Raw genomic sequence first — 6,022 nt, 5'->3', positions numbered from 1 at the left:
TCCAACGGAATGCCAGATGATATCTCGAGGTTTTGGCCTTCTCTATGACCACGGGTGGTTGGTTTTAATACTGCAAGAATGTCGACAGTTAGTGTCCTCCAACGGAATGCCAGATGATATCTCGAGGTTTTGGCCTTCTCTATGACCACGGGTGGTTGGTTTTAATACTGCACATTGTGCAAGATTGGAGGACAGTTAGTGTCCTCCAACGGAATGCCAGATGATATCTCGAGGTTTTTGGCCTTCTCTATGTTGAAGGTGAATGATCAGTCACGTGAAAAGTGCTACTTGCTATGGGTAAATCCAACATTTTCTGTTAAATAAGGTACGTTACATTTAAACATTCTAGAATAAATACTGTTAGAGTAAAAATTCTTGTCCATTTTTTAACGTTAACTAGTTAATGGGAAGACATCTTGAGGGAAGAAAGCCAGTTGATGAATTCGCCAATCCATTTAAAGGCGGCCATCTAGAGAGCAAGTATACACACTGTGTTTTTGTCCTTGTTTTGGGTGTAGATTTATTACACATCGTGACCAAACTATTTATATCTTTACATAAACGCAGTTAGTTTATTTAAATTCAGTTTTAGTTCGTTATTATCATACCGATCCTCCTGCTATAAAGGAGACCTACCTCATATTATTTGAGGAAATCAGTTTAATCTGAGAATTCCACGAAGTTACATACTAATTTAGTAAGAATTATTCTGATGTTCGAATTATTCATTGATTTTAAACCAAAAAGGACACCTTTCACTAAAAGTGGGCGAAAGTTCAGTATTTTTGTGTGTTTTTTAACAATCACATCTGTAAACCCAAACTCAGAGCTAGCCATGAGTTGACGTGTCACTTAATTAATTAGTTAGAAAATACGGTTTTATCAGTATTTGACCTTATAATATGCACCCCCCCCCAAAAAAAACCGTTTAACGTACACTATAAAACGTTTACTGTAAGGTTTACAGTAATTTAATGGCGAACTGATTGCTGGTAAATTAAACTGAAAAAACAATCACGGTAAACTACTGTCTTATTGGTTATTAATAGATTACCGTTTTGTTTTTCATTTACGGTAACTTAGTAGTAGCCGGGATGCCAGTAAATTGCAATGAACTCGACAGTAGCCAATTATTTTATCGTTTTTACCTAAAGTAAAAGAATAAAACAACATTAGGTAAAGTAATCTTTGTCCAAAAAAATAAGTAAATACACCTTTACAATATTCTAGAGTCTAGACATAATGTAAAAAATAAACGCAGTGTTCACTATTAGTTTTGTGATGGAAGACTCGCTTACTTAAAGACTTACTGTTGAAGATAAGGTATCTAAAGTAGAAAAAATTGAATTTTCTGAAATTTTCATACACCTGACGAATGTTTTACCTAATGTAATGAAATTGGCGACCATTAAAATATCACTTGTTGTGTGTGTGTTTCGGTTTCTTCATCTATTTCAGTATTTTCCCTCAGCGTAAAGAGGGTTCTACCCATCTGCAATACAACAGCCCCCCCCGAGTTATCTGTGCTGTTCCCACCATAGATATCGAAACCTGGTTTTTAGTGGTATAAGACCTCAGACTTACTGCTGAGCCACTGTGGGGGGTGTTGTTGTATAGCTTGTTTCTTTGGAATTAAGCACAAAGCTACACAATGGGCTATGTGTGCTCTGCCCACCACGGGTATCGAAACCCGGTTTCTAGCGTTGTAAGTCCGCAGACATACCGCTGTGCCACTGATTTACTGAACCACGTGTACTTAATAAATTTCTACTCAGCCGGGTTCACAAACATTCCACAAAAACAGTTTATTACGTACATTATGCCCTAATTAGAAATATGAAAAAATTAGCTTCTGCGTCATTTGTTTTTTATTTAACTTCGCTAAAAATTAAATTACATTTTAAAAAATAATTTTTCTCTAGCCTATCCTGATATTTAAAATTAGTTTAAAATTTCTGATTCGTATGCTGTTTGTATTTGAACTTGAAATTAGTAGTTATGCAACAGAAAGTTGTCGCTCAAAGTTTGTTTTATTTGTTTCGGTGCTAAGCACAGAGCTATACAATTTTACAGTGTACAGTGTACAGTAAATTTACGACTTTTTGCCTCTTTTTTTTTTCTACTTAACTCTTTCGGCCTCACCAAAAATTATTATAGCTAGAAGATAAAACACAGCATAGTTTTAAAAACACTTCATTAGCTCAGACCTTTTGAAATTACGAGGAAGTACTAATCCTAAAGCACCCGGATGTTTTAACGTTACATCTTAGTAGCCATTAACGTTATAAATATTTGGTGTTTCAGCTCGTGCCTAAAATTACATTTTTTTAAGTGCTTTTGTTATTCTATGTCCATGCAAAACATTTCCCCATCTTCTATGCTAGACTAAAAATACACCGAGAATGAATTATAGAAACATTATCTGTCTCTTAATTGGTATCGGAAATCTGAGAAGATCGAAAATGGTTTCTGAAGAGGATTGTGGTTACATGACGTTTAATATTATAGACATCAGTGGCCCAGAAGCTAAGGGTGGGCACGTCCTCCCTCCTCCACCCCAATGCTTTCCATAAACTGTTTTAATAACAACAAATTCACGCGTAAGTATTTCATTAAATAAGTTTAAAATATTTGTCTGTACTGGAAACAATAAGTTCATCAAAGTAACAATGGAAATTTAATAATATGAAAAGTAAAAGGCACCTCACTTATTATTGTTATAAACCCACAATTGATAACAAAAGTACTTTGTTTACTGATTGTGTACCCCCTCCCTCCCCAAAAATAACATAGCTTAATGATAAAACAAGGCACTAACATAATAACACGAAGCATTTATTAAACGTTTCGGAATCTTCATAATTTCATCATCAGTAATCTAGAAGTACAGAACAAACAAACAATATTTGTAATTACAACAGAAATATATACATACGAAATAAACAATTCGAATAAACAAATATAACATGAAATAATCAAAACTGAGGCACAAGTGAAACAGGTTTAAATCCAGTGAAGATTTTGTGTTATTTAGGGACAGGAGAAAAGTTTTTATGTATAATGTTTCTTTTATAAGAAGTTCAGTATCGTGTTTGGCTGTTGAGAGAATTTTAAAGTTTGAGATAGAAATCGGATGTCCTGTTTCTTTATTGTGTTGCTAGATCTAAACACGATACTGAACTCCTTATAAAAGAAACATTATACATAAAAACTCTTCTCCCGTCCATAAATATCCCACAGTCTTCACTTGATTTAAACCTATTTTAACTATTTCACTTGTGTCTAAGTTTTCATTTTCTCATGTTATATTTGTATATTCGAATTGTTTATTACTTATGTACATATCTCTGCTGTGATTACAAATATTGTTTGTTTGTTTTGTAAACCTAGTATACTGAGAATGGAATTATGAAAATTCCGAAACGTTTAATGAATGTTTTTCCTGTTGTTTTGTTTTATCATTAAACAAAAAACAGCTGCATAACGTCACCGCTAGAAACGATCTTTTTTGTTTCAGAATTTCGCGATAAACTACATAAGGGCTATCTGTGTAGCCGTCCCTAATTTTGAAGTGATAGACTAGAGGGAAGGCAGCTAAATCTTAACATAATTTTCTTAACTGACATTAGGAATCTCGGAAATTGGATATCGGTTTTTGAGAGTTGCGTTATTATAATGTTCTTGTTTATTGTATATATATATATATCATTACAGACTTATTCGGGATTTTTCTGTCTCCGGGTGGTCCACTGGTAAGTCTGATGACTAATATCTTATAAAGCCCCCCAGTGGCACAACAGTACGTCTGCGAACTTACAACGCTAGAATCCGGGTTTCAATATACGTAGTGGGCAGAGCACAGATAGCCCATCGTGTAGCTTTGTGCTTAACTTCAAACAAACTAATATTATAAGAAAGTCTTTAGTTGTTGTTGTTTTAATGAGCTAAATTAATTAAGCTGTGTGTGAGAGTGGTATATTGAGGTGAATTGAATTAACGTCTGAGCTATCGGGGAGGTGCACTTAATAAATGTGAATTGATGATTACGGAGTATTACTGAAAATTCTTTTTTAACGGTGTCGTTGTTTAAAGAAGAATGCATAGACAAGGCACAATGTAGAACAAAATGCACGATCTTTGCTATATGCTAAACAGAAATACAGTGTGTGTGTTCACTGTATTTGCTGTTCTCGTGCCAGATGATTGCTGAAAGTGGCTTTTCTCAAACGGTTTTAGACAAACTAAAGTTCCAGAACGTCTTCCTTAGGATCGTATATCAGACTTCTTAAATGCCAGGTTCCTTAGCTTTCAAGAAACCTCACATTTATCCAGAGTTACGTACGTTACCACGTGACTGATCATTCTCATTACAAGATAAGTGAGGTCGTAACCCTTAGGAGGACACTACTGTCTACATCCTTACATTAAAGCAACGTTCTCACAGGGATAAAGACGACTAGAAACGAGATCAGCTAAAGAGTTTTGTCTACGACGAGTTATGTAAAACCTGCAATTATTCAGAACAAAGAACAGATTCAGAATAAACACTATAATACTACAGGAAGATAGAAACACGTGGTATGTCAATATACCACAACAGTAATTGATGTTCTAGAAGCGTTTGAAATATTTCTATTGTTTCTTTATTTGTACACAATCCTAAATTGTATCTTATGAATAAGAATTATATTTTGTCGAAGAAGCCGTATTATACCAGTGTAATATTTGTCTGTTCTACACTTATATACTGATTTAATTCGTTATTACAATCTTCTAGTTTATTGTAAAGACATGTGCAACTTTTACATTTATACAATATTTTTCTCTTCAAGAAAGGACAAGTCTTTCTCTGATACTTGGTATTTTCAACCTGATTACAATGAACTTTTTGCAACATTAGGCTAAAAGTTCAGGCTTAGCCGTCCTTGATTTAGAACTGCTAGTCAGAGGAAGAGCAACTAGAGAGAAGCGTCTGTCAACCAATAGCAGGAATGACTGTCACAATTACAACTCCCACACATATGCATATAGCGACACTAATGGTTGTCAGACTACGTTGCTGTACTGTATGACATTCATAGTGCAATGTTGGAATAAATGAACATCGGTGTGACCACCAGTTTTGATTAGTCTGTCATATTTACATCGTCTCTCCGCAAAAATAGGGTTAGATCCCGAGCACATACCAAACACAGTTTTAAGCGTGGTTCATCTTTGAGAAAGACGTTTACCGAAGCTGATAAGTTCGCAAGAGAAGCTCCTATATTAGATTCTTCACAACGCTTCTGGTAGAATATCGACCTCCTCTGTGTTAATAACCCAAAAGCAGCGCCCATAGAAGATATTTATCGCCTACATAGAGAGTAAATGCTAGAAAACAAAGTACTGTATGGAAAAGCTAAAGATGGTAAATCAATAGGATGTTATACAGATAGGAAGCTACTGGTGATATCAGCCAGTCAACAGGAAAGATAGAACTCCTGGAATTGTCACCTAGCCTGTTTCTGACCATCTGCATCGTGACTTTTACTGCTCTGAACTGTTTATTCAGTTGGATAGTTGAGGACTGCTCATGCTGTTAATTTGTTTCTATTCTTACTGGTTTGTCGACAAGGGTCTACCTTGTCCTGGTTTCCTGACAACTGTATTGGTGTCTGAAAGCAGCTCCCATCCTGCTAACTACAATTTGTGAAACTTGTATACATTCGACAACGACTTGGTGCGTTTGACCGAAAGTACAAGACGATCATAAACATTTAAAATAAGCATATCTTTAAAAACTGCTCGTTCTAATAGAACAACATTTCACTAGAGATACACCAACATATTACACTGCATATCTAAGTAACTTTGCTCGCAAACTATTATTGCCAAAATAAATAAATAAATAATGTGTTATTAATACTTACCCTAAAACCTGTCTTGTAAATTATTTAATAGCACTGAGAATGATTACAGCGGTCCGGCATGGCCAGGTGGTTAGGGCACTCGATTCGCACTCTGCGGGTTCGAATCCCCGTCA

This window comes from Limulus polyphemus, unplaced genomic scaffold, assembly GCF_000517525.1.
Source record: "Limulus polyphemus unplaced genomic scaffold, Limulus_polyphemus-2.1.2 Scaffold3468, whole genome shotgun sequence".
Lineage (NCBI taxonomy): Eukaryota > Metazoa > Arthropoda > Merostomata > Xiphosura > Limulidae > Limulus > Limulus polyphemus.
This window is presented reverse-complemented; position numbering follows the sequence as displayed.